A 12,339-nucleotide genomic window follows, 5' to 3' on the forward strand; every position below is an offset into this window, starting at 1 on the left:
AGGACATGTATATATTTAATAAACGATTTCTTTTAACAAGATTTGATAATGTAATATTCCATATAATGAACATACATACCTTGAAAACACCTTTCAAATGACAAAAAGTTAGATTGTCGATTTATAATTTATTGTAAACCACTATGTACGATTACCAAATCAAAATTTACCAACCTAACAAACCACAGTACGAATGGTAACCCCTTGACCAACGGGATGCGTCCGATGCAGTCATATAGACAGCGCGACGCACCAAGGTCCGGCCTCCCAAGGCCAAAGCACCCTAAACGACAGGTACCTGGCATGTTGCGTTAGTTCGGAAAACAAAGCGCCCCCTGCATAAAAGTTGTACGTACCCCGAGCAACAACCATACCCCAGCGGAAAGAACAAACCCGACCTCGTCGATCAAATAACCACCCCAATCAACGTATTAATAGAAAACTGATAAACACTACGATGATCTGACTATCACCTAAAGCCAATCCATAAACTTTGAATATAAAACCCGCCGACATTCGCCCCCAAGCGGCGAATAGAGTCCCCACAGGTGTTGACCGAACCCCCCACCCCTATGACACACGCCAAGGAGGCATTAAATAAGCTTCCACGAGGAGGAGAAGGCTTCTTTTTCTCCCTGACGATCTGCATGACCTGCCGGTCTCCCTCTGCACCACCGCCCGAAGGCCCCGAACTCAGCTACCCGCCCGCCAAAAACATTGAGTACCATTATCATCCACATCATCTTTTAATTAATCTTAATATTACTATTTCAAATATTTCTCCCATTTCCATATCTATTAAGAATTTACAACCTATTGTCGTTGTATTCTGTATAACCTGCGATTCTTTTTAAAGTAATCTCTATAAAACGAACATTCTCTCATAGCTTTATTGAATATTATAATAGTGTTTTTCTCATGCAATATAACTGTAAAGTGTGTTGGTAATTATTTAATATTAATTTGTGTGTTTAAGAACAAGATTCCTTGTTAGTCTGACCAAGGATTAAGTCTTTTAATATTATCTCGATAATTTATAACATAGATATTATCTCTATTGTACTATATCGTTAATTTCCTTTTTTATCTTCCGTTTTGTATTTCGCGACTTTGGTTCTCAAACCACCGTCATCTGGCGGAATTCCCTAGAGTCCAGATGCGCCATTATTAGGTTTTGATTGTTTGTATCGATGTAAATGATATTGATCATTTCCTTTCTTTTTTATGTCTATTTCACGATACGATCTCTGTAACTTAGTTATAATAAATAAATATTAATATTAAACCCAATAACTTCATACACTGATATTTCAAAAATTACTAGCATTCTGCAGTCTGATCTAGATGCTAACGCGCAATGGTCTATTTTGAATAAACTTGAATTTGCTACCTCCAATGTCATGTTATTTCATACAGTCGTTCAAGGCACACCTTATTGTTCCCATATACATTGTCTGGTATAATAGTGAGTAGGGTAATGGAGGTAAATGATTTAGGTGTATTATATGATGCAAAGTTTACTTTAAATCAGCTTCTTCTTCACATCAGTACTAGATCTAGCAAAATGCTTGGTTTTGTTATGAAGGTTTCAAAATCATTTGCAAACGTCCGAGTGCTACGTAGGTACGAGGGTGGGTCAATAAGTCCTTAGAAAAGCCGACAGGTGGCGCGACTAGTACTGCAAGCGGTTTGTTTTCATGCAGCGGCACTACCGATTCAGTATGCTGCGAAGTTTCAATCAGATTGGTCGGGTTGTTGTGTGTTTCTCGTACATTTTAAAAAAAAATTTGCTTGTGGAAAATGGAAAAATGGAAAATGGAGAAAATTGAGTTTAGAGTTGTTATTAAACATTTTAATATAAAAGGGTTAACAGCAAAGGAAATAAAAAATGAGTTGGATTTAGTTCACGGCATATCTGCTCCTTCACTTGCAACTATTTATAACTGGTTAAATGAATTTAAACGTGGTCGTACATCAACAAAGGATAAACCACGCTCAGGACGTCCTGTAGAGGTGACTACACTAGAAATGATCAATAAAATCCACGATATGGTGTTAAGTGACCGAAGATTAAAGTTGAGTGAGATAATTGAGGTTACAGGGATCTCAAAAGGTAGCGTCATTTCTATTTTACATGACAAATTGGGCATGAAAAATATTTCTGCAAGATGGGTGCCGCGTTTTCTCACAGTCGACAATAAACGCAGTAGGGTGGTGGCCTCTAAAGCTCTGTTGTCGCTCATGCAACGCAATCCGGATGAATTTTTTCGTCGCTTTGTGACTGTAGATGAAACATGGATACACCACTATACTCCCGAGACGAAAGAACAGTCAAAGCAGTGGATTGCGAAGGCAAACCATGTCCAAAGAAGGCGAAAACCGTAAAATCAGCTGGTAAGGTTATGGCTACTGTATTTTGGGATGCGCGTGAAATTATTTTCGTTGACTATTTGGAAAAAGGAAAAACAATAACAGGGGATTATTATGCATCTTTATTGGACCAGCTAAAAAACAAAATTGAAGAAAAACGGCCTCATTTAAACAGGAAAAAAATCCTCTTTCATCAGGACAATGCCCGTGTTCACACATGTTTACGATCAATGGCTAAAATTGAAGAATTGAAGTTCGAATTGGTCGACCACCCACCGTATTCGCCAGATTTAGCCCCCAGTGACTTTTTCCTTTTCCCAAACTTAAAAAAATGGCTAAGTGGACAACGTTTTTTTTTCAAATGAAGAAGTCATCGATCGGACAAATGCTTATTTTGAGGACCTTCCGAAAACTTATTTTTCTGACGGTTTAAAAAAAATTGAGAAACGTCTAACCAAGTCTATTGAGCTCCAAGGAAATTATGTTGAGAAATAAAAAAAAAATACAAAAATAAAACCTGTTTTAATGCTTTTTTCTAAGGAATTATTGACCCACCCTCGTATATTATACGTATCAATTGTGTTGAGTATTCTTGAACATGCCAGCATTATTTGGAGACCTAACAGATTCGTCCACACAATTAAGTTGGATCGAGTCCACAATAGATTTCTTAGATTTCTCTACTTAAAAACATACTGATTCTTTCCTTATGACAGAGATAATAGTTTTCTTTTGGGTATGCTATCAATGCAATCTCTGTCCACCCGAAGAGTGATTGCTCTATTAAAGCATTTCTCTTTACTTCTTCGTGGGTTCGTTTACAATCCGTATATACTTGCAAATATTAATTTTCATGTTCCCACCAATATTACTCGTAACACTACGGTCTTCATGATACCTCGTCGCAAAACTGATGTGCTTTTTCATGATGCTGTGTATCGTGCGATTAACTTGTCTTATTTGATGGCACCATTAAGGTTGGTTTGTTTTTAATTAATTACAATCATGTTTTTGGACGTGTTAAATAGGGTAAATTTATAATTATATTTATTATTTTACTCTAATATCTACATAAGCATATTCTGTCTTTTCTACTTTATTGTTATACTGGTTGTTATTTTGTAATTAAACCATTTTTATAATTTTGTATTATGGCGCATTGCCCAATCGCTGTAATGCCGTAATACTCTTTTCTAAATAAATAAACAAATAAAAATAATATACAAATTAATCCTCGAGTTTAATTTCAGTGTTTTATTATCTGTGCCTTTTTAAAACTTGTGCCACCTACTCCGGACTCCTGTTCCTCAACATTTTTGATCTGAGGCTAAAGTGAGGTACCTACCTAGCCCAACAACCTGCCAAGTCTCACTGGCTACAGAACCAATAATAATACCATAAATGACTAGGTATACTCGACAATCAACCATATTTTTGACAGCAATGACGCGACTCGCAAAAATTAGATGGATCTCTCATCATAACGCAGAGCCTGGCCACAAGACTGCGCGCTATCTCTGTGCACTGTTAACAGTTTTCTCAAATTAAAAATTTGAAATTACGCATATTGGACTTGGTCTTGGCAGATGCAGATTGTAACGCACAGGTGAATGCTTGCGTTGATCTCATTGTTCAGGAAGATGCTTAGCATCCTGCTCTATTAGTTGAGTTGCCAGTCGATTATCACAATTTTTCCAATAGTCATCTTAGAAACAGCAATATTTTCTATTCTGTTAACTCGGAGACTTCCTTTTTTAATAAATGGAATTTATTCTAAGGTAGAGTATTGATTGGAATGCTTTATAATAAAGTACTTACTGGTAATGCTCCACTCATGACATTATTAAATCCATCGGCTTGAAAACCATCTATCATTAATGATGGAAGTGCCCGAATGATTATAGTGCTTTCTCCGATATGCGCAAAAGGGTTCATCAAGATTGTTATGATACTTGACCCACTGAGTATACCTGAAATCCTACGACTGGCAACCCGAACAGCGCCAAACGCAGCCAATCACAAACACACAGGCTATGAGTTTTGTCCTGTGTGAATCGAACCCAGACACGGCTTGAAATGGACCGGAGCGCAAGAGAGCTCTGTCCCGGTTCATAAGGTCCCCAAAATTATCGCTCCGTCATCTCATGAAAAAATACTTGACCGTCTGAGATAAATATGCCATATTACTACCTATAACAAAAACTGACACACTTATTTTTATAAGATACACATAAAATTAGATACTTAGCTAGGTTAATATTATATTAATTATTCCGGATGCGAGTATCATAGCATTATTTTTATGAAAAAAATTATGGCAAGTACAAAAGTACACTACAAATAAAACAAAAAACTATACAACTAAATTTTATTGTCAAAAAAATATCCTAGACATGATAACATATTGATGAACAGATTGACAAAATTAGAAAGAATTTATAATTGTACAAACTAATTGTTGAATTATTTTATTATAACATTTTTCTTTATTATCTTTATTGTATTATACTAAAATCCTTCTAAAACAAAAAAAATATATAAAAATAAAGATAAAAAGACAAAATAATGTTACAACTTCTTCATAGAGTAGCTCGATCATGGTTTAGTAATGAATTATAAAATTGATGGTATATTTCCCTTATTAAACCTGTTGTTTATATGAATATTAAATCTACCAGTTTAGTTATATTTATTTATTATTAAATTTTACGAAAAATTCTGATAATACAACAATGCAGTAACATCTCAATTTTCATGTAATGTTGATGCCATGCGTACAGAATTAAAATTGACTCAATCGGTTGATCTGGACTCTAGTTCTGGACTAATTTAAGATACATGAATGATACAGTTTCTATATATAAGATAACAACAAAATTATCATAATATCTTATATGAGCCAATATGAATTTGATTGTGTGCCTTCATCCAACAGTTGATATACATGTGAAATTACAGTTGTTACATTTAAAACTTTCGCCCGAACGTTATACACGAAAAACTAATAATATCAGTTTTAAACCACTTTTCACCAGTGAGTCATTTTGTTTATTTTCATCGCACCGGATGTAATATATTATGAATTATTATTGATTTATCGCATCAGATGATATACCCACACAATAAATTATGTTGGTTACATTTAAGAGGCTGTTCACCAGAAATAGTCGTTAATACTTTTCAACAGGATGAGGCATTTTGTGTAATTTCATATTTCGAGATGTGATACAAGAGTAACTAAATTGATCACATTTAAAAGGCTTTTTACCAGAATGAGTAAATTTGTGTACTTTATAATGCAACAATACACGAGTAATTATATTGATCATATTAAAAACTATTTGTATTTCTTCATGTTACGAGATGTTATACAAAGGTAATAACAGTGGTCACATTTAAATAGCTTTTTACCAGAATGAATTATTTTGTCTAATTTTATATCGCTAGATCGAATACAACAGTAATTTTATTGTTAACAATGAAATAGCTTTTCACCAGAATGTGTGATTTCGTGTTTTTTCATATTAGAAAATGTTATACAAGAGTAATTACATCGGTCACATTGAAATCGTATTTCACCAGAATGAGTCTTTTTGTGTAATTTTAGATTACCAGATGTTTTACTAGAGTAATCACACAGGTCACATTTAAATGGTTTTTCACCTGAATGAGTCATTTTGTGTATTTTCAAATTACGAGATATTGTACAAGAGTAATTACATTGGTCACATTTAAATGGTTTTTCACAAGAATGAATCATTTTGTGTATTTTCATATAACTAGATGTTTTACATGAATAGTCACATTGGGCACATATGAATGGTTTTTCACCAGAATGTGTCATTTTGTGTATTTTCAGAGTACTTGATGTAATACATGCATAATAACACTGGTCACAATTAAATGGCTTTTCGCCTGAATGAGTCATTTTGTGTGTTTTCATCCCACTAGATCCTATACACGATTAATTACATTGGTCGCATTTAAATGGCTTTTCACAAGAATGAGTCATTTTGTGTATTTTCATATTATTAGATCTTATACATGAGTAATTACATTGGTCACATTTCAATGGCTTTTCGCCAGAATGAGTCATTTTGTGTGTTTTCAACACACTAGATTTTATACATGAGTAATTACATTGGTCGCATTGAAATGACTTTTTACCAGAATGATTTACTATGTTTTCATTTTTGGAATCAGATAGACTGCTTTTGTACTTTTCCATTTTATGCGCTATTGATTTTTTATGACAAGCTTTGTGAAGCTTCAATAGAGATAACGATGCGAAAAAATCAAAACAAAAACTGCACGCAAAATTTATGTCATTGAAGGTTTTTTTCTCCAACTTTATGACAGCTACTAATAGTTTTTTATCTGTGACGTAAGATTGGATATGCTTACGTTTGGCAGTGCGACTGACTGTACTTGTATTGGTTTCATATAACCCCAATTCTTTTTTATTGTATTGATAGTCAATCTGTATTTCATCGTATGGCTCTTGTACCTCTATGATCCTCTCTGACACGTCGAGACTATCGAAATAGGTCACTGCAGTGGTTGTAGAAATCAACTAAAATAGGTAAGGTGAAGTATCGCATTAACACAGGCAGACGCGATATAGGTATATGAGAGAATAATATTTAAAAAATCAAAAATCTTTCAAATCAACTCTTTGCACTCTCTTGGCCAGACATTCTGGCCCGAACGATTCTAGTAAGAAGCTCAGCTGCAGAGCAGGTATACATTTACTCCCCGATTTATCAAAATCGAAAACGAATTCTACAAAATGTTATTGCCGACAAATTTAACTACATTGTAACATGCAGGATAAATCATCAAATTTACGTTAGTATCCACCGTTGGGTTGAATAAATTCTTGGAAAAATTGATGTACCTATCTATCCAACTGAATAAATATTTTTAATTTTCAAATAATTTTGAGATAGTCCATCGTATAAGGGGCGGAATTACAATGCTTTTCCCACTGACAGTGACCATATTTGATTGTATTATAGAACTAGTATTTTTCTAATATATATGATATTTTTAATACATTTAATAATTTGAACTTAAATTAAATTAGCTAATATCGAATGTGTAATCAAACAATCAATGTATAACGGGCTATAAGAACGCTTTTGATTGCTTATCTTAATTGTTTTATTGTTATTTACAATGTCCTTTGAACGCCTCATTATTTTTGTATGAATTAAGTATATTCTGTTGAGTTACACTTCTCTTATTAATGTAAATATCTAACAATGCACTGAATAATATGATTATTTAATATAATCTTAGTACCCTTTCAACTTCAGTATTGTCTCGACCGTAAATAAGTGCATCTAGTAATGGTTAAGAAATCAATGTCCAACACAATATAATCTATTATAATTATATTACATTCTAATAAAGCCAGTTAAATTAATATAAATTTGTGTTTAATGAAGTTCATCTCGCCGTTCCATAGCAGTATCTATTAATAATTAAAAATAACTACAGTAATTGACGTGATTAGAAAATAATTAAATAACAATCACCATGGAAAACACCAAAAATGTCAATGATCATTTCGATACAAGTGCCGACGAATATTAATTGTATACATTTGATAGAATTGATTTTGAGCGAAAAAAGTGAAGAAAATAGTTTGATCGGGAGGGCCGTTAATTATCATAATGATACAGATAGTGAAAGCGATATCATCCCGCCCAAAATAAGGAGAAGTGCATATCTCAGCGATGATAGTGATGAAGAAGATATAAGACCTTCAACACCCATTAATCCTACCACATCATGTAACTCATCGAAAACATGGTAGGTACTCATTGTCTACCACCATTTCACCTCAAAGAATAGAATAGTTGGGGCAAATATACCAACAAATTGTTTGGACCCCATAGACTATTTTCAGTTGGGTAAACAAGCCGGCACTTCATGTGGGCGGATGCTTTAAAAAAATTCATACTTTCAAAATATATTCTGATTAACGCACGTTACCATTGGTTTAAAGGTTTAAATCGCAAACTATTTTTATTGTTATAACAAAATTTAAAACAAATATCATTTATTAAGTACATTGTAAATATTATGTGTTAAACACCATGTACAGTGATCAAAACTAGTGGAATCGCTTGTTTATACATTCGACCCAAAGGTACGCCCCTTTTACATAAGTAGCCTATACACAAATTAATACCAGACGTCATCTTGAATATTACAGCCAATTAAGAGTCTGCATGCGAACGAAATTGCAATGAGTCGCAGGATAATTAAAAAGAAACCGCTCCAAGAATTGAAGTACCATTTACGGTTATGTTACCTGTGTTCTGAACTATTCACATAATATATGGGTAATATATAATACTATACAATAATATATTAAATGCATACGTATTACTTTTAGTAAATTTAAATCCTATAAAGCATTTTTTTGCAAATCGTAACAAAAACCATTTCGTCAGTCTGTAATAGTTATACGAATTGTCAAACACGGTGTTCTAAATCTAATGAAGTTTTTTTTTTAAAATATCAAATTTAGAAAAATGAGTTTTTCTTGTATATTCAGGTACAACAAACAAATTTATTGACATTTTTCACTCGCTGGATAAGTATTAAGTTATTATTTAATATAAACATCGCAAGTTTTCTACTTTAAACATCTACAAGAAAGTCCAGAATTTTGATCAGAGAAGCTAATACGTTTTGAAAAAAATTGACCAGAGTGAAGGATTTATTAAATAATATATTATGTAGGAATTTTGACCATCTGGGAGGATCGAATTTAAAAGAAATAAGTGTACAATATGATATAAGTTGTTAAGTGTTATCAGTATTAGTAGATTATTTTAAATTAATAGATTTCTATATACCTCATTTCCTGCGTTGCATTCGGAATAAGAGCAACTAGGTTGAGGGTGAGCATCATTGCTTTGCCTTACATCCTCTTGAACAATCTCATTCTCTGAGTCAATTAGCTCGAAATCAGTCTCCGATTTTAAATCGGAAGGGTATTTTGAAGCGATCTAAAAAAATTCATTAATTTTATAAATATAAAAGCATATCAGTGTCTTCTTCTGAAAATATAATATAGTGTATCGAAAAATTGTGTATGTAGAATAGTGACATAGTGTATCAAAATATTTTTGCCTTCTATTAAAAAGTTACACCTCAATAGAGATGTCAAAAAATCAACTGTTTTCGACCAATTAATACTTTTGTTAAACAAAAATCGACAAAAACATACCTACCATAAAGATAGTCAAGAAAGAAATCAAACCAGAAAAATCTGTGATCGCATAGTCATTTAGTTAGTACAGAAATATATTGTCATAATCCTTACACAGTGATATTAACTAGATATATCGACTAACCGAATTTTCGCTACCCTGCGTACCATTACATGTGCTTATTTTAATTTGTACTCCACAATATAACTCACAACACTTTATGAGCATGAATAAATTAATCACTGACATTTTCAAATACTAAATAATATATTATACTTATATTATGTTATGTGTCATCTGTCTGTAACGCATGGCAACAGCACAGCACACAAACACCTGTTTGCGTATTACACATTGAAAGTCTCTAGCGCATCTACAATAAAATTTAATTGGTGACAATGATACCCATTTTTAGAGTTTCAAAAGCAATTAGACAAAACAATGTTCGCGCTCACATAGTACAAGTTAATTTTCCTGAATCATCTCATACGAAAAGACAAATATATCTGGAAAACTATCGCGTTTGATGTACGCATTGAATTCTATTACCATTTCTTCAAGTGAATGTGAACGCAAATGTTCGCAAATGAATCTAATTATTACACCAATAAGAGTTTCGTTGAAGACCAAAACAGTCTCGGGTCATCAAACTCGTCGGACCACCTTTGACACTTGTTGGTCCTTCAAAATACATTTATCGGTGGTTACTCAGTGGAAGACATTTGGCCATAATCTAACACTAAGAAAAGGAATTAAGACGATTTGCCAGACGAAAATTGAACTGACCTTTGGAAATCACCATGGCCCCCACAAAGGGCGGACTGACAGGGCTCTAGCCTGGGAATTGACAAGATACGTGAGAAGAACGCACATCACAAATTTGCTCTAATCATAAAAAGAAATCGCCTGCGGGGCTAAATTCCTTCAGGCGTATTAACGTTTTAAAATATGTGGTTGTGAAATTGCATATTTGTTGATACACTGAATACCCTTAATTTTACCTCTAACACCATTTAAAAAACGCTACTATAGAACGCCACACTGTCTTAAATCTTAGTGATGTGTAGGGGGGCCACCAAAGAGCTTGGACTGGGGGCCCGCTTAAGGATGTGGGGGCCATGGAAATCACTATATACTTTATTCAAATAAATGATGTTTTTACGACTTTAGTTGTTTATTTGTGTATCATGTTTGTTTGTTTACTTTTTATGCGCTTCGTGGCATAGGAAAAGGAGCTTTAAATAAAAATAAAAAATATAAAATGTTTCGATAGGTACCTTCGTATTGAACACAAGACCTGACTTTATTTTGCAATTCGCTGCTTTCCACACAGTAAACAATAATACTAAATACCTGACATGAAACATTGCTCCTAAATAATAAATATGCAGAACAAAACATCGCTGTAGATACGCACAACACCGGGTTTAATATGCAACACATTTATGAGACGCACTTAATGAATGTCAATAACAGAATACAAAATATACTAAATAACAGGAGTCCTTTTCGCAAATCTAGTACCTATCCTCAATGACATTAATATGTCATTGCCTAACCTAAAACAAAGCACCGATGAAGCTAAAATCTAAACATTGATAATATATTATGTACCGTTTTGTTGGTTACGATAAATTTATATACAACATATTCTTACAAAATACGCTGTATTCAATGTTATCATAATAACCGAGCCAAAAAGACATGATCACTTACAAGCACGATGTATGTATATTACACAATATTGTATAAGTATGTAAGCACCTGATTTATTGGCTCGCATTTTGAATATGAGCAGCTAGGTTGCGGATCACTGTCTTCTACAAATTCTTCTTTGAAATCAACTCGCAGAGGATCAATCTCAGTTTTAACATTGACAAGGCTGGTTACAGGGCTCTGAAACACAAGACATAAGGTATTTTATAATACGTGTTTACACCCATATTATTATGCGTTGAGCACACACACACGGTTTCTGTATGTGACATAGGTATTATCACGGTTTGATACTGTTTATCTATTATTAATAAACGTGCAACAGCTGTCTTCAGATGAATGAAAGTAGTTAGCCTGCAGCCATAGGGACGCAGGACCTATAGGTAGGTAGGTACCTACTTGGTAAAACAATCGTTATTACTTAAGTGTCAACACAACGGTGTATAAGTTTTATTGGATGTTTCAGTTAGTAAAGTCCAATAGGTATGTCACGCAACTGTTTTATTTGCATCAGTAAGGAACCACTTCAACTTAGAATAAACATTTTTTTACAATGATTAATAAGTTTGGAAAACCTAACCTCAATAGTCCTGTTGACATCGTACGCATTCTCCTGCTTTATAGAAATGTTTGTAAGCGGATTGTTTGGATGGATAATGGGAAAACCAAAACAATGCTGCACTTCCCCATCATCTAGTTCACGTTTTATATCCATTTTACGAAGTTTAATTGAAGCAAAAATTTCACAAGACTCGGTAAGTAGATTGACAGACGTGACAATAGACAGTTGACTAAAGTTAATTCATCTCTCGGCCATAGACAAAACGTCTGCACTGTCACTGCGACAATTTTACAGACGTACGTACTTATCTATTGAATGGCCAAAAATGGAACTACAAACAATTAATAGGACGCAACTCTGAAAATTCCATTCGAATGTCAGATTTTGCCCAGTTACGAGTCTTGGTTGGGTTGTTTTGACAATGTCTCTCCCATCCCATTTTTCAGATAAGTTTGTAGGTCT

At 33.6% G+C, this 12,339-nt stretch overlaps 1 long non-coding RNA gene across 1 annotated transcript; it reads right to left on the minus strand.

Annotated features, from left to right (window-relative positions):
• Nucleotides 1-6,822: 6,822 nt before the first annotated feature.
• LOC147071014 (uncharacterized) lies at nt 6,823-12,004 on the minus strand. The gene is made up of 4 exons (XR_015070860.1): nt 11,896-12,004; nt 11,364-11,495; nt 9,243-9,395; nt 6,823-6,943 (listed from the first exon to the last, which is right to left on the minus strand). It is a non-coding gene; the product is annotated as an uncharacterized LOC147071014 (long non-coding RNA).
• Between the last annotated feature and the right edge of the window lie 335 nt (nt 12,005-12,339).

Source organism: Rhyacophila brunnea, unplaced genomic scaffold (assembly GCF_057557595.1).
Source record: "Rhyacophila brunnea isolate RB1 unplaced genomic scaffold, BYU_Rbru_1.0 scaffold_201, whole genome shotgun sequence".
NCBI classification, from domain to species: Eukaryota; Metazoa; Arthropoda; class Insecta; order Trichoptera; family Rhyacophilidae; genus Rhyacophila; species Rhyacophila brunnea.